The following is an 18,121-nucleotide window of genomic DNA, read 5'->3' as shown; positions in this document are numbered from 1 at the left end:
TTTTTGGCCAATGGTCACACAATCTGCTTTACATTCAGAGTGGAAAAAGTCTTTTCCAATACTCTTGTAGTCCTCACTTTCTCATTACTAATCATTAATAAAGTGGAGTACATACTGTAAACTCATTCAGGTTGCATCTTCAGTCTAACTACTTGTGCATTTTAGTGGCATTAAAAAGTGCTTCTATGCCGACGCACTGAATATGTAATAGGTTTGCAGAATTTTGACGTGACAGAATGGGTTTTTAGCTTAAGTGTGTGTAGAAGAACTGCAAGGTGTGTGCCTATGTGTGCATAGAGTGCTACATGTGTAAAATCTGTATGATTTGGGCAGTTAAAGTGCTGATTTTGCCTCCGAGTAAGAAAAGTACTACACAAAATGTATAAAGGATCGGCACATTGGCTGCCTTTGCTGATGACCCCGTTGCCTAATTTGTAGTGCAATGGTTAAGTTGCAGAGTGTGGTTGAACTTGGTTAGGAGACTTAGTGCCTCTTTCCGTGTCCTACTGATGATAAGGATGTCTTGATACCATTTTCTAAGCCCAGTATATTGAGAAAAGAAGTAAGTGAAGAAGAAGTGTGGAGTCGAAAGTGGTTCTCCAATTTCTCTCCAATTGCTAAAATTGCAAAGTCTCCATTATAGCATAGAAGAGAGCGTTAAAGTCGGGGATGGAAGAGGATGAAAATGGGAAGTTTACTTATAGAGAGAAGTGAGAAATGCCCTGTGTGCACACACCGGTGTCTGACCATAGAATACATTTAAATAATGCCTCTAGAAAAGAGCTATGCATGTGTGCCTCCGTGGCCTAATGGATAAGACACTGGCCTCCTAAGCCAGGGATTGTGGGTTCAAGTCCCATCTGAGGTGATAACAAAAATCCTCCCTCTTTCTTTTCCAGAAAATTAGGTAGATTTATTACATGCTTCCTCTCAGAAGTTTATGAGGGATTAGGTACTTTGAAACTGTCAGATTTTACTTGTGTACACTTCACAGTCATGTTAGTGTTCTGAAACTGCAAAGTAGATTTTTAAATGCCTATTTTTGTGAGATGCATTTTCGACCGGCCAGAACATATTCCTTTGGAAAAAATGATATGAATTGGATTGGTGTGAATCTTGTTTCTAGAGGTGGTGACAGGCTTTCAGCTACTTGAATAGGTCAAGCCAGGATTCATAAAACTTATACAACCTATGTGAGTGTGAAAAATTAGCATATGCAGGAAGGAGCAATTTGTACTACTTTCAAAACAGTTTCACTCCACGCCTGGAAACGTCCAGAGCTATGTAGAGCATACAAATGAGCTTTAAACTCATGAGGAAAGAGGTTTGTATGGAAAAAGGAAAACAAAAGCATATCGTACTCATAAAATTCTCAATATATAGATTCCAAAAAAGTGCTTCCAGCGAAAAGAGCTGAAAGAACACTATGGGATGTAAACCTGAATACCTTTCAATAATATGTTCTCCATCCATGCATACCACCTACATGATAAAAATCATCTCAGGTGGACGGATGACCGCGTGGCCTAACGGATAAGGCGTCTGACTTCGGATCAGAAGATTGAGGGTTTGAGTCCCTTCGTGGTCGTTTTTGGCCAATGGTCACACAATCTGCTTTACATTCAGAGTGGAAAAAGTATTTTCCGATACTCTTGTAGTCCTCACTTTCTCATTACTAATCATTAATAAAGTGGAGTACATACTGTAAACTCATTCAGGTTTCATCTTCAGTCTAACTACTTGTGCATTTTAGTGGCATTAAAAAGTGCTTCTATGCCGACGCACTGAATATGTAATAGGTTTGCAGAATTTTGACGTGACAGAATGGGTTTTTAGCTTAAGTGTGTGTAGAAGAACTGCAAGGTGTGTGCCTATGTGTGCATAGAGTGGTACATGTGTAAAATCTGTATGATTTGGGCAGTTAAAGTGCTGATTTTGCTTCAGAGTAAGAAAAGTACTACACAAAATGTATAAAGGATCGGCACATTGGCTGCCTTTGCTGATGCCCCCGTTGCCTAATTTGTAGTGCAATGGTTAAGTTGCAGAGTGTGGTTGAACTTGGTTAGGAGACTTAGTGCCTCTTTCCGTGTCCTACTGATGATAAGGATGGCTTGATACCATTTTCTAAGCCCAGTATATTGAGAAAAGAAGTAAGTGAAGAAGAAGTGTGGAGTCGAAAGTGGTTCTCCAATTTCTCTCCACTTGCTAAAATTGCAAAGTCTCCATTATAGCATAGAAGAGAGCGTTAAAGTCGGGGATGGAAGAGGATGAAAATGGGAAGTTTACTTATAGAGAGAAGTGAGAAATGCCCTGTGTGCACACACCGGTGTCTGACCATAGAATACATTTAAATAATGCCTCTAGAAAAAAGCTATGCATGTGTGCCTCACTGGCCTAATGGATAAGGACTGGCCTCCTAAGCCAGGGATTGTGGTATCAAGTCCCATCTGAGGTGATAACAAAAATCCTCCCTCTTTCTTTTCCAGAAAATTAGGTAGATTTATTACATGCTTCCTCTCAGAAGTTTATGAGGGATTAGGTACTTTGAAACGGTCCCATTTTACTTGTGTACACTTCACAGTCATGTTAGTGTTCTGAAACTGCAAAGTAGATTCTTAAATGCCTATTTTTGTGAGATGCATTTTCGACCGGCCAGAACATATTCCTTTGAAAAAAATGATTTGAATTGGATTGGTGTGAATCTTGTTTCTAGAGGTGGTGACAGGCTTTCAGCTACTTGAATAGGTCAAGCCAGGATTCATAAAACTTATACAACCTATGTGAGTGTGAAAAATTAGCATATGCAGGAAGGAGCAATTTGTACTACTTTCAAAACAGTTTCACTCCACGTCTGGAAACGTCCAGAGCTATGTAGAGCATACAAATAAGCTTTAAACTCATGAGGAAAGAGGTTTGTATGGAAAAAGGAAAACAAAAGCATATCGTACTCATAAAATTCTCAATATATAGATTCCAAAAAAGTGCTTCCAGCGAAAAGAGCTGAAAGAACACTATGGGATGTAAACATGAATACCTTTCAATAATATGTTCTCAATCCATGCATACCACCTACATGATAAAAATCATCTCAGGTGGACGGATGACCGCGTGGCCTAATGGATAAGGCGTCTGACATCGGATCAGAAGATTGAGGGTTCGAGTCCCTTCGTGGTCGTTTTTGGCCAATGGTCACACAATCTGCTTTACATTCAGAGTGGAAAAAGTCTTTTCCAATACTCTTGTAGTCCTCACTTTCTCAGTACTAATCATTAATAAAGTGGAGTACATACTGTAAACTCATTCAGGTTGCATCTTCAGTCTAACTACTTTTGCATTTTAGTGGCATTAAAAAGTGCTTCTATGCCGACGCACTGAATATGTAATAGGTTTGCAGAATTTTGACGTGACAGAATGGGTTTTTAGCTTAAGTGTGTGTAGAAGAACTGCAAGGTGTGTGCCTATGTGTGCATAGAGTGCTACATGTGTAAAATCTGTATGATTTGGGCAGTTAAAGTGCTGATTTTGCCTCCGAGTAAGAAAAGTACTGCACAAAATGTATAAAGGATCGGCACATTGGCTGCCTTTGCTGATGCCCCCGTTGCCTAATTTGTAGTGCAATGGTTAAGTTGCAGAGTGTGGTTGAACTTGGTTAGGAGACTTAGTGCCTCTTTCCGTGTCCTACTGATGATAAGGATGGCTTGATACCATTTTCTAAGCCCAGTATATTGAGAAAAGAAGTAAGTGAAGAAGAAGTGTGGAGTCGAAAGTGGTTCTCCAATTTCTCTCCAATTGCTAAAATTGCAAAGTCTCCATTATAGCATAGAAGAGAGCGTTAAAGTCGGGGATGGAAGAGGATGAAAATGGGAAGTTTACTTATAGAGAGAAGTGAGAAATGCCCTGTGTGCACACACCGGTGTCTGACCATAGAATACATTTAAATAATGCCTCTAGAAAAGTGCTATGCATGTGTGCCTCAGTGGCCTAATGGATAAGCCACTGGCCTCCTAAGCCAGGGATTGTGGGTTTGAGTCCCATCTCAGGTGATAACGAAAATCCTCCCTCTTTCTTTTCCAGAATATTAGGTAGATTTATTACATGCTTCCTCTCAGAAGTTTATGAGGGATTAGGTACTTTGAAACGATCCCATTTTACTTGTGTACACTTCACAGTCATGTTAGTGTTCTGAAACTGCAAAGTAGATTTTTAAATGCCTATTTTTGTGAGATGCATTTTCGACCGGCCAGAACATATTCCTTTGGAAAAAATGATTTGAATTGGATTGGTGTGAATCTTGTTTCTAGAGGTGGTGACAGGCTTTCAGCTACTTGAATAGGTCAAGCCAGGATACATAAAACGTATACAACCTATGTGAGTGTGAAAAATTAGCATATGCAGGAAGGAGCAATTTGTCCTACTTTCAAAACAGTTTCACTCCACGTCTGGAAACTTCCAGAGCTATGTAGAGAATACAAATGAGCTTTAAACTCATGAGGAAAGAGGTTTGTATGGAAAAAGGAAAACAAAAGCATATCGTACTTATAAAATTCTCAATATATAGATTACTAAAAAGTGCTTCCAGCGAAAAGAGCTGAAAGAACACTATGGGATGTAAACCTGAATACCTTTCAATAATATGTTCTCAATCCATGCATACCACCTACATGATAAAAATCATCTCAGGTGGACGGATGACCGCGTGGCCTAATGGATAAGGCGTCTGACTTCGGATTAGACGATTGAGGGTTTGAGTCCCTTCGTGGTCGTTTTTGGCCAATGGTCACACAATCTGCTTTACATTCAGAGTGGAAAAAGTCTTTTCCAATACTCTTGTAGTCCTCACTTTCTCAGTACTAATCATTAATAAAGTGGAGTACATACTGTAAACTCATTCAGGTTGCATCTTCAGTCTAACTACTTGTGCATTTTAGTGGCATAAAAAAGTGCTTCTATGCCGACGCACTGAATATGTAATAGGTTTGCAGAATTTTGACGTGACAGAATGGGTTTTTAGCTTAAGTGTGTGTAGAAGAACTGCAAGGTGTGTGCCTATGTGTGCATAGAGTGGTACATGTGTAAAATCTGTATGATTTGGGCAGTTAAAGTGCTGATTTTGCCTCCGAGTAAGAAAAGTACTACACAAAATGTATAAAGGATCGGCACATTGGCTGCCTTTGCTGATGCCCCCGTTGCCTAATTTGTAGTGCAATGGTTAAGTTGCAGAGTGTGGTTGAACTTGGTTAGGAGACTTAGTGCCTCTTTCCGTGTCCTACTGATGATAAGGATGGCTTGATACCATTTTCTAAGCCCAGTATATTGAGAAAAGAAGTAAGTGAAGAAGAAGTGTGGAGTCGAAAGTGGTTCTCCAATTTCTCTCCACTTGCTAAAATTGCAAAGTCTCCATTATAGCATAGAAGAGAGCGTTAAAGTCGGGGATGGAAGAGGATGAAAATGGGAAGTTTACTTATAGAGAGAAGTGATAAATGCCCTGTGTGCACACACCGGTGTCTGACCATAGAATACATTTAAATAATGCCTCTAGAAAAGAGCTATGCATGTGTGCCTCAGTGGCCTAATGGATAAGGCACTGGCCTCCTAATCCAGGGATTGTGGGTTTAAGTCCCGTCTGAGGTGATAACAAAAATCCTCCCTCTTTCTTTTCCAGAAAATTAGGTAGATTTATTACATGCTTCCTCTCAGAAGTTTATGAGGGATTAGGTACTTTGAAACGGTCCCATTTTACTTGTGTACACTTCACAGTCATGTTAGTGTTCTGAAACTGCAAAGTAGATTCTTAAATGCCTATTTTTGTGAGATGCATTTTCGACCGGCCAGAACATATTCCTTTGAAAAAAATGATTTGAATTGGATTGGTGTGAATCTTGTTTCTAGAGGTGGTGACAGGCTTTCAGCTACTTGAATAGGTCAAGCCAGGATTCATAAAACTTATACAACCTATGTGAGTGTGAAAAATTAGCATATGCAGGAAGGAGCAATTTGTACTACTTTCAAAACAGTTTCACTCCACGTCTGGAAACGTCCAGAGCTATGTAGAGCATACAAATAAGCTTTAAACTCATGAGGAAAGAGGTTTGTATGGAAAAAGGAAAACAAAAGCATATCGTACTCATAAAATTCTCAATATATAGATTCCAAAAAAGTGCTTCCAGCGAAAAGAGCTGAAAGAACACTATGGGATGTAAACATGAATACCTTTCAATAATATGTTCTCAATCCATGCATACCACCTACATGATAAAAATCATCTTAGGTGGACGGATGACCGCGTGGCCTAATGGATAAGGCGTCTGACTTCGGATCAGAAGATTGAGGGTTCGAGTCCCTTCGTGGTCGTTTTTGGCCAATGGTCACACAATCTGCTTTACATTCAGAGTGGAAAAAGTCTTTTCCAATACTCTTGTAGTCCTCACTTTCTCAGTACTAATCATTAATAAAGTGGAGTACATACTGTAAACTCATTCAGGTTGCATCTTCAGTCTAACTACTTGTGCATTTTAGTGGCATTAAAAAGTGCTTCTATGCCGACGCACTGAATATGTAATAGGTTTGCAGAATTTTGACGTGACAGAATGGGTTTTTAGCTTAAGTGTCTGTAGAAGAACTGCAAGGTGTGTGCCTATGTGTGCATAGAGTGGTACATGTGTAAAATCTGTATGATTTGGGCAGTTAAAGTGCTGATTTTGCCTCCGAGTAAGAAAAGTACTACACAAAATGTATAAAGGATCGGCACACTGGCTGCCTTTGCTGATGCCCCCGTTGCCTAATTTGTAGTGCAATGGTTAAGTTGCAGAGTGTGGTTGAACTTGGTTAGGAGACTTAGTGCCTCTTTCCGTGTCCTACTGATGATAAGGATGGCTTGATACCATTTTCTAAGCCCAGTATATTGAGAAAAGAATTAAGTGAAGAAGAAGTGTGGAGTCGAAAGTGGTTCTCCAATTTCTCTCCACTTGCTAAAATTGCAAAGTCTCCATTATAGCATAGAAGAGAGCGTTAAAGTCGGGGATGGAAGAGGATGAAAATGGGAAGTTTACTTATAGAGAGAAGTGAGAAATGCCCTGTGTGCACACACCGGTGTCTGACCATAGAATACATTTAAATAATGTCTCTAGAAAAGAGCTATGCATGTGTGCCTCAGTGGCCTAATGGATAAGGCACTGGCCTCCTTAACCAGGCATTGTGGGTTCGAGTCCCATCTGAGGTGATAACAAAAATCCTTCCTCTTTCTTTTCCAGAAAATTAGGTAGATTTATTACATGCTTCCTCTCGGAAGTTTATGAGGGATTAGGTACTTTGAAACTGTCAGATTTTACTTGTGTACACTTCACAGTCATGTTAGTGTTCTGAAACTGCAAAGTAGATTTTTAAATGCCTATTTTTGTGAGATGCATTTTCGACCGGCCAGAACATATTCTTTTGGAAAAAATGATTTGAATTGGATTGGTGTGAATCTTGTTTCTAGAGGTGGTGACAGGCTTTCAGCTACTTGAATAGGTCAAGCCAGGATTCATAAAACTTATACAACCTATGTGAGTGTGAAAAATTAGCATATGCAGGAAGGGGCAATTTGTACTACTTTCAAAACAGTTTCACTCCACGTCTGGAAACGTCCAGAGCTATGTAGAGCATACAAATGAGCTTTAAACTCATGAGGAAAGAGGTTTGTATGCAAAAAGGAAAACAAAAGCATATCGTACTCATAAAATTCTCAATATATAGATTCCAAAAAAGTGCTTCCAGCGAAAAGAGCTGAAAGAACACTATGGGATGTAAACCTGAATACCTTTCAATAATATGTTCTCCATCCATGCATACCACCTACATGATAAAAATCATCTCAGGTGAACGGATGACTGCGTGGCCTAATGGATAAGGCGTTTGACTTCGGATCAGAAGATTGAGGGTTCGAGTCCCTTCATGGTCGTTTTTGGCCAATGGTCACACAATCTGCTTTACATTCAGAGTGGAAAAAGTCTTTTCCAATACTCTTGTAGTCCTCACTTTCTCATTACTAATCATTAATAAAGTGGAGTACATACTGTAAACTCATTCAGGTTGCATCTTCAGTCTAACTACTTGTGCATTTTAGGGGCCTGAAAAAGTGCTTCTATGCCGACGCACTGAATATGTAATAGGTTTGCAGAATTTTGACGTGACAGAATGGGTTTTTAGCTTAAGTGTGTGTAGAAGAACTGCAAGGTGTGTGCCTATGTGTGCATAGAGTGGTACATGTGTAAAATCTGTATGATTTGGGCAGTTAAAGTGCTGATTTTGCCTCCGAGTAAGAAAAGTACTACACAAAATGTAGAAAGGATCGGCACATTGGCTGCCTTTGCTGATGCCCCCATTGCCTAATTTGTAGTGCAATGGTTAAGTTGCAGAGTGTGGTTGAACTTGGTTAGGAGACTTAGTGCCTCTTTCCGTGTCCTACTGATGATAAGGATGGCTTGATACCATTTTCTAAGCCCAGTATATTGAGAAAAGAAGTAAGTGAAGAAGAAGTGTGGAGTCGAAAGTGGTTCTCCAATTTCTCTCCACTTGCTAAAATTGCAAAGTCTCCATTATAGCATAGAAGAGAGCGTTAAAGTCGGGGATGGAAGAGGATGAAAATGGGAAGTTTACTTATATAGAGAAGTGAGAAATGCCCTGTGTGCACACACCGGTGTCTGACCATAGAATACATTTAAATAATGCCTCTAGAAAAGAGCTATGCATGTGTGCCTCAGTGGCCTAATGGATGAGGCACTGGCCTCCTAATCCAGGGATTGTGGGTTTAAGTCCCATCTGAGGTGATAACAAAAATCCTCCCTCTTTCTTTTCCAGAAAATTAGGTAGATTTATTACATGCTTCCTCTCAGAAGTTTATGAGGGATTAGGTACTTTGAAACGGTCCCATTTTACTTGTGTACACTTCACAGTCATGTTAGTGTTCTGAAACTGCAAAGTAGATTCTTAAATGCCTATTTTTGTGAGATGCATTTTCGACCGGCCAGAACATATTCCTTTGAAAAAAATGATTTGAATTGGATTGGTGTGAATCTTGTTTCTAGAGGTGGTGACAGGCTTTCAGCTACTTGAATAGGTCAAGCCAGGATTCATAAAACTTATACAACCTATGTGAGTGTGAAAAATTAGCATATGCAGGAAGGAGCAATTTGTACTACTTTCAAAACAGTTTCACTCCACGTCTGGAAACGTCCAGAGCTATGTAGAGCATACAAATGAGCTTTAAACTCATGAGGAAAAAGGTTTGTATGGAAAAAGGAAAACAAAAGCATATCGTACTCATAAAATTCTCAATATATAGATTCCAAAAAAGTGCTTCCAGCGAAAAGAGCTGAAAGAACACTATGGGATGTAAACATGAATACTTTTCAATAATATGTTCTCAATCCATGCATACCACCTACATGATAAAAATCATCTCAGGTGGACGGATGACCGCATGGCCTAATGGATAAGGCGTCTGACTTCGGATCAGAAGATTGAGGGTTCGAGTCCCTTCGTGGTCGTTTTTGGCCAATGGTCACACAATCTGCTTTACATTCAGAGTGGAAAAAGTCTTTTCCAATACTCTTGTAGTCCTCACTTTCTCAGTACTAATCATTAATAAAGTGGAGTACATACTGTAAACTCATTCAGGTTGCATCTTCAGTCTAACTACTTTTGCATTTTAGTGGCATTAAAAAGTGCTTCTATGCCGACGCACTGAATATGTAATAGGTTTGCAGAATTTTGACGTGACAGAATGGGTTTTTAGCTTAAGTGTGTGTAGAAGAACTGCAAGGTGTGTGCCTATGTGTGCATAGAGTGCTACATGTGTAAAATCTGTATGATTTGGGCAGTTAAAGTGCTGATTTTGCCTCCGAGTAAGAAAAGTACTGCACAAAATGTATAAAGGATCGGCACATTGGCTGCCTTTGCTGATGCCCCCGTTGCCTAATTTGTAGTGCAATGGTTAAGTTGCAGAGTGTGGTTGAACTTGGTTAGGAGACTTAGTGCCTCTTTCCGTGTCCTACTGATGATAAGGATGGCTTGATACCATTTTCTAAGCCCAGTATATTGAGAAAAGAAGTAAGTGAAGAAGAAGTGTGGAGTCGAAAGTGGTTCTCCAATTTCTCTCCAATTGCTAAAATTGCAAAGTCTCCATTATAGCATAGAAGAGAGCGTTAAAGTCGGGGATGGAAGAGGATGAAAATGGGAAGTTTACTTATAGAGAGAAGTGAGAAATGCCCCGTGTGCACCCACCGGTGTCTGACCATAGAATACATTTAAATAATGCCTCTAGAAAAGTGCTATGCATGTGTGCCTCAGTGGCCTAATGGATAAGCCACTGGCCTCCTAAGCCAGGGATTGTGGGTTCGAGTCCCATCTGAGGTGATAACAAAAATCCTCCCTCTTTCTTTTCCAGAATATTAGGTAGATTTATTACATGCTTCCTCTCAGAAGTTTATGAGGGATTAGGTACTTTGAAACGGTCCCATTTTACTTGTGTACACTTCACAGTCATGTTAGTGTTCTGAAACTGCAAAGTAGATTTTTAAATGCCTATTTTTGTGAGATGCATTTTCGACCGGCCAGAACATATTCCTTTGGAAAAAATGATTTGAATTGGATTGGTGTGAATCTTGTTTCTAGAGGTGGTGACAGGCTTTCAGCTACTTGAATAGGTCAAGCCAGGATACATAAAACGTATACAACCTATGTGAGTGTGAAAAATTAGCATATGCAGGAAGGAGCAATTTGTCCTACTTTCAAAACAGTTTCACTCCACGTCTGGAAACTTCCAGAGCTATGTAGAGAATACAAATGAGCTTTAAACTCATGAGGAAAGTGGTTTGTATGGAAAAAGGAAAACAAAAGCATATCGTACTTATAAAATTCTCAATATATAGATTCCAAAAAAGTGCTTCCAGCGAAAAGAGCTGAAAGAACACTATGGGATGTAAACCTGAATACCTTTCAATAATATGTTCTCAATCCATGCATACCACCTACATGATAAAAATCATCTCAGGTGGACGGATGACCGCGTGGCCTAATGGATAAGGCGTCTGACTTCGGATTAGACGATTGAGGGTTTGAGTCCCTTCGTGGTCGTTTTTGGCCAATGGTCACACAATCTGCTTTACATTCAGAGTGGAAAAAGTCTTTTCCAATACTCTTGTAGTCCTCACTTTCTCAGTACTAATCATTAATAAAGTGGAGTACATACTGTAAACTCATTCAGGTTGCATCTTCAGTCTAACTACTTGTGCATTTTAGTGGCATAAAAAAGTGCTTCTATGCCGACGCACTGAATATGTAATAGGTTTGCAGAATTTTGACGTGACAGAATGGGTTTTTAGCTTAAGTGTGTGTAGAAGAACTGCAAGGTGTGTGCCTATGTGTGCATAGAGTGGTACATGTGTAAAATCTGTATGATTTGGGCAGTTAAAGTGCTGATTTTGCCTCCGAGTAAGAAAAGTACTACACAAAATGTATAAAGGATCGGCACATTGGCTGCCTTTGCTGATGCCCCCGTTGCCTAATTTGTAGTGCAATGGTTAAGTTGCAGAGTGTGGTTGAACTTGGTTAGGAGACTTAGTGCCTCTTTCCGTGTCCTACTGATGATAAGGATGGCTTGATACCATTTTCTAAGCCCAGTATATTGAGAAAAGAAGTAAGTGAAGAAGAAGTGTGGAGTCGAAAGTGGTTCTCCAATTTCTCTCCACTTGCTAAAATTGCAAAGTCTCCATTATAGCATAGAAGAGAGCGTTAAAGTCGGGGATGGAAGAGGATGAAAATGGGAAGTTTACTTATAGAGAGAAGTGAGAAATGCCCTGTGTGCACACACCGGTGTCTGACCATAGAATACATTTAAATAATGCCTCTAGAAAAGAGCTATGCATGTTTGCCTCAGTGGCCTAATGGATAAGGCACTGGCCTCCTAATCCAGGGATTGTGGGTTTAAGTCCCATCTGAGGTGATATCAAAAATCCTCCCTCTTTCTTTTCCAGAAAATTAGGTAGATTTATTACATGCTTCCTCTCAGAAGTTTATGAGGGATTAGGCACTTTGAAACGGTCCCATTTTACTTGTGTACACTTCACAGTCATGTTAGTGTTCTGAAACTGCAAAGTAGATTCTTAAATGCCTATTTTTGTGAGATGCATTTTCGACCGGCCAGAACATATTCCTTTGAAAAAAATGATTTGAATTGGATTGGTGTGAATCTTGTTTCTAGAGGTGGTGACAGGCTTTCAGCTACTTGAATAGGTCAAGCCAGGATTCATAAAACTTATACAACCTATGTGAGTGTGAAAAATTAGCATATGCAGGAAGGAGCAATTTGTACTACTTTCAAAACAGTTTCACTCCACGTCTGGAAACGTCCAGAGCTATGTAGAGCATACAAATGAGCTTTAAACTCATGAGGAAAGAGGTTTGTATGGAAAAAGGAAGACAAAAGCATATCGTACTCATAAAATTCTCAATATATAGATTCCAAAAAAGTGCTTCCAGCGAAAAGAGCTGAAAGAACACTATGGGATGTAAACCTGAATACCTTTCAATAATATGTTCTCCATCCATGCATACCACCTACATGATAAAAATCATCTCAGGTGGACGGATGACCGCGTGGCCTAATGGATAATGCGTCTGACTTCGGATCAGAAGATTGAGGGTTCGAGTCCCTTCGTGGTCGTTTTTGGCCAATGGTCACACAATCTGCTTTACATTCAGAGTGGAAAAAGTCTTTTCCAATACTCTTGTAGTCCTCACTTTCTCAGTACTAATCATTAATAAAGTGGAGTACATACTGTAAACTCATTCAGGTTGCATCTTCAGTCTAACTACTTGTGCATTTTAGTGGCATTAAAAAGTGCTTCTATGCCGACGCACTGAATATGTAATAGGTTTGCAGAATTTTGACGTGACAGAATGGGTTTTTAGCTTAAGTGTCTGTAGAAGAACTGCAAGGTGTGTGCCTATGTGTGCATAGAGTGGTACATGTGTAAAATCTGTATGATTTGGGCAGTTAAAGTGCTGATTTTGCCTCCGAGTAAGAAAAGTACTACACAAAATGTATAAAGGATCGGCACACTGGCTGCCTTTGCTGATGCCCCCGTTGCCTAATTTGTAGTGCAATGGTTAAGTTGCAGAGTGTGGTTGAACTTGGTTAGGAGACTTAGTGCCTCTTTCCGTGTCCTACTGATGATAAGGATGGCTTGATACCATTTTCTAAGCCCAGTATATTGAGAAAAGAATTAAGTGAAGAAGAAGTGTGGAGTCGAAAGTGGTTCTCCAATTTCTCTCCACTTGCTAAAATTGCAAAGTCTCCATTATAGCATAGAAGAGAGCGTTAAAGTCGGGGATGGAAGAGGATGAAAATGGGAAGTTTACTTATAGAGAGAAGTGAGAAATGCCCTGTGTGCACACACCGGTGTCTGACCATAGAATACATTTAAATAATGTCTCTAGAAAAGAGCTATGCATGTGTGCCTCAGTGGCCTAATGGATAAGGCACTGGCCTCCTTAACCAGGCATTGTGGGTTCGAGTCCCATCTGAGGTGATAACAAAAATCCTTCCTCTTTCTTTTCCAGAAAATTAGGTAGATTTATTACATGCTTCCTCTCGGAAGTTTATGAGGGATTAGGTACTTTGAAACTGTCAGATTTTACTTGTGTACACTTCACAGTCATGTTAGTGTTCTGAAACTGCAAAGTAGATTTTTAAATGCCTATTTTTGTGAGATGCATTTTCGACCGGCCAGAACATATTCTTTTGGAAAAAATGATTTGAATTGGATTGGTGTGAATCTTGTTTCTAGAGGTGGTGACAGGCTTTCAGCTACTTGAATAGGTCAAGCCAGGATTCATAAAACTTATACAACCTATGTGAGTGTGAAAAATTAGCATATGCAGGAAGGGGCAATTTGTACTACTTTCAAAACAGTTTCACTCCACGTCTGGAAACGTCCAGAGCTATGTAGAGCATACAAATGAGCTTTAAACTCATGAGGAAAGAGGTTTGTATGCAAAAAGGAAAACAAAAGCATATCGTACTCATAAAATTCTCAATATATAGATTCCAAAAAAGTGCTTCCAGCGAAAAGAGCTGAAAGAACACTATGGGATGTAAACCTGAATACCTTTCAATAATATGTTCTCCATCCATGCATACCACCTACATGATAAAAATCATCTCAGGTGAACGGATGACCGCGTGGCCTAATGGATAAGGCGTTTGACTTCGGATCAGAAGATTGAGGGTTCGAGTCCCTTCATGGTCGTTTTTGGCCAATGGTCACACAATCTGCTTTACATTCAGAGTGGAAAAAGTCTTTTCCAATACTCTTGTAGTCCTCACTTTCTCATTACTAATCATTAATAAAGTGGAGTACATACTGTAAACTCATTCAGGTTGCATCTTCAGTCTAACTACTTGTGCATTTTAGGGGCCTGAAAAAGTGCTTCTATGCCGACGCACTGAATATGTAATAGGTTTGCAGAATTTTGACGTGACAGAATGGGTTTTTAGCTTAAGTGTGTGTAGAAGAACTGCAAGGTGTGTGCCTATGTGTGCATAGAGTGGTACATGTGTAAAATCTGTATGATTTGGGCAGTTAAAGTGCTGATTTTGCCTCCGAGTAAGAAAAGTACTACACAAAATGTAGAAAGGATCGGCACATTGGCTGCCTTTGCTGATGCCCCCATTGCCTAATTTGTAGTGCAATGGTTAAGTTGCAGAGTGTGGTTGAACTTGGTTAGGAGACTTAGTGCCTCTTTCCGTGTCCTACTGATGATAAGGATGGCTTGATACCATTTTCTAAGCCCAGTATATTGAGAAAAGAAGTAAGTGAAGAAGAAGTGTGGAGTCGAAAGTGGTTCTCCAATTTCTCTCCACTTGCTAAAATTGCAAAGTCTCCATTATAGCATAGAAGAGAGCGTTAAAGTCGGGGATGGAAGAGGATGAAAATGGGAAGTTTACTTATATAGAGAAGTGAGAAATGCCCTGTGTGCACACACCGGTGTCTGACCATAGAATACATTTAAATAATGCCTCTAGAAAAGAGCTATGCATGTGTGCCTCAGTGGCCTAATGGATAAGGCACTGGCCTCCTAATCCAGGGATTGTGGGTTTAAGTCCCATCTGAGGTGATAACAAAAATCCTCCCTCTTTCTTTTCCAGAAAATTAGGTAGATTTATTACATGCTTCCTCTCAGAAGTTTATGAGGGATTAGGTACTTTGAAACGGTCCCATTTTACTTGTGTACACTTCACAGTCATGTTAGTGTTCTGAAACTGCAAAGTAGATTCTTAAATGCCTATTTTTGTGAGATGCATTTTCGACCGGCCAGAACATATTCCTTTGAAAAAAATGATTTGAATTGGATTGGTGTGAATCTTGTTTCTAGAGGTGGTGACAGGCTTTCAGCTACTTGAATAGGTCAAGCCAGGATTCATAAAACTTATACAACCTATGTGAGTGTGAAAAATTAGCATATGCAGGAAGGAGCAATTTGTACTACTTTCAAAACAGTTTCACTCCACGTCTGGAAACGTCCAGAGCTATGTAGAGCATACAAATGAGCTTTAAACTCATGAGGAAAAAGGTTTGTATGGAAAAAGGAAAACAAAAGCATATCGTACTCATAAAATTCTCAATATATAGATTCCAAAAAAGTGCTTCCAGCGAAAAGAGCTGAAAGAACACTATGGGATGTAAACATGAATACTTTTCAATAATATGTTCTCAATCCATGCATACCACCTACATGATAAAAATCATCTCAGGTGGACGGATGACCGCGTGGCCTAATGGATAAGGCGTCTGACTTCGGATCAGAAGATTGAGGGTTCGAGTCCCTTCGTGGTCGTTTTTGGCCAATGGTCACACAATCTGCTTTACATTCAGAGTGGAAAAAGTCTTTTCCAATACTCTTGTAGTCCTCACTTTCTCAGTACTAATCATTAATAAAGTGGAGTACATACTGTAAACTCATTCAGGTTGCATCTTCAGTCTAACTACTTTTGCATTTTAGTGGCATTAAAAAGTGCTTCTATGCCGACGCACTGAATATGTAATAGGTTTGCAGAATTTTGACGTGACAGAATGGGTTTTTAGCTTAAGTGTGTGTAGAAGAACTGCAAGGTGTGTGCCTATGTGTGCATAGAGTGCTACATGTGTAAAATCTGTATGATTTGGGCAGTTAAAGTGCTGATTTTGCCTCCGAGTAAGAAAAGTACTGCACAAAATGTATAAAGGATCGGCACATTGGCTGCCTTTGCTGATGCCCCCGTTGCCTAATTTGTAGTGCAATGGTTAAGTAGCAGAGTGTGGTTGAACTTGGTTAGGAGACTTAGTGCCTCTTTCCGTGTCCTACTGATGATAAGGATGGCTTGATACCATTTTCTAAGCCCAGTATATTGAGAAAAGAAGTAAGTGAAGAAGAAGTGTGGAGTCGAAAGTGGTTCTCCAATTTCTCTCCAATTGCTAAAATTGCAAAGTCTCCATTATAGCATAGAAGAGAGCGTTAAAGTCGGGGATGGAAGAGGATGAAAATGGGAAGTTTACTTATAGAGAGAAGTGAGAAATGCCCCGTGTGCACCCACCGGTGTCTGACCATAGAATACATTTAAATAATGCCTCTAGAAAAGTGCTATGCATGTGTGCCTCAGTGGCCTAATGGATAAGCCACTGGCCTCCTAAGCCAGGGATTGTGGGTTCGAGTCCCATCTGAGGTGATAACAAAAATCCTCCCTCTTTCTTTTCCAGAATATTAGGTAGATTTATTACATGCTTCCTCTCAGAAGTTTATGAGGGATTAGGTACTTTGAAACGGTCCCATTTTACTTGTGTACACTTCACAGTCATGTTAGTGTTCTGAAACTGCAAAGTAGATTTTTAAATGCCTATTTTTGTGAGATGCATTTTCGACCGGCCAGAACATATTCCTTTGGAAAAAATGATTTGAATTGGATTGGTGTGAATCTTGTTTCTAGAGGTGGTGACAGGCTTTCAGCTACTTGAATAGGTCAAGCCAGGATACATAAAACGTATACAACCTATGTGAGTGTGAAAAATTAGCATATGCAGGAAGGAGCAATTTGTCCTACTTTCAAAACAGTTTCACTCCACGTCTGGAAACTTCCAGAGCTATGTAGAGAATACAAATGAGCTTTAAACTCATGAGGAAAGTGGTTTGTATGGAAAAAGGAAAACAAAAGCATATCGTACTTATAAAATTCTCAATATATAGATTCCAAAAAAGTGCTTCCAGCGAAAAGAGCTGAAAGAACACTATGGGATGTAAACCTGAATACCTTTCAATAATATGTTCTCAATCCATGCATACCACCTACATGATAAAAATCATCTCAGGTGGACGGATGACCGCGTGGCCTAATGGATAAGGCGTCTGACTTCGGATTAGACGATTGAGGGTTTGAGTCCCTTCGTGGTCGTTTTTGGCCAATGGTCACACAATCTGCTTTACATTCAGAGTGGAAAAAGTCTTTTCCAATACTCTTGTAGTCCTCACTTTCTCAGTACTAATCATTAATAAAGTGGAGTACATACTGTAAACTCATTCAGGTTGCATCTTCAGTCTAACTACTTGTGCATTTTAGTGGCATAAAAAAGTGCTTCTATGCCGACGCACTGAATATGTAATAGGTTTGCAGAATTTTGACGTGACAGAATGGGTTTTTAGCTTAAGTGTGTGTAGAAGAACTGCAAGGTGTGTGCCTATGTGTGCATAGAGTGGTACATGTGTAAAATCTGTATGATTTGGGCAGTTAAAGTGCTGATTTTGCCTCCGAGTAAGAAAAGTACTACACAAAATGTATAAAGGATCGGCACATTGGCTGCCTTTGCTGATGCCCCCGTTGCCTAATTTGTAGTGCAATGGTTAAGTTGCAGAGTGTGGTTGAACTTGGTTAGGAGACTTAGTGCCTCTTTCCGTGTCCTACTGATGATAAGGATGGCTTGATACCATTTTCTAAGCCCAGTATATTGAGAAAAGAAGTAAGTGAAGAAGAAGTGTGGAGTCGAAAGTGGTTCTCCAATTTCTCTCCACTTGCTAAAATTGCAAAGTCTCCATTATAGCATAGAAGAGA

The 18,121-nt window shown here is 39.7% G+C and overlaps 2 non-coding genes across 2 annotated transcripts; both read left to right on the top strand.

Moving 5' to 3' along the window:
- Window positions 1-6,278: 6,278 nt before the first annotated feature.
- TRNAR-UCG (transfer RNA arginine (anticodon UCG)) lies at window positions 6,279-6,351 on the top strand. Its single transcript has one exon. It is a non-coding gene; the product is annotated as a tRNA-Arg (tRNA).
- A 9,455-nt stretch (window positions 6,352-15,806) lies between these two features.
- On the top strand, window positions 15,807-15,879 carry TRNAR-UCG (transfer RNA arginine (anticodon UCG)). The gene has a single exon. It is a non-coding gene; the product is annotated as a tRNA-Arg (tRNA).
- Window positions 15,880-18,121: the final 2,242 nt, after the last annotated feature.

Source organism: Triturus cristatus, chromosome 4_1, assembly GCF_964204655.1.
Source record: "Triturus cristatus chromosome 4_1, aTriCri1.1, whole genome shotgun sequence".
Classification (NCBI taxonomy): Eukaryota; Metazoa; Chordata; class Amphibia; order Caudata; family Salamandridae; genus Triturus; species Triturus cristatus.
Note: the sequence above shows the minus strand (reverse complement) of the source record. Positions and strands in the feature narration are given on the sequence as shown.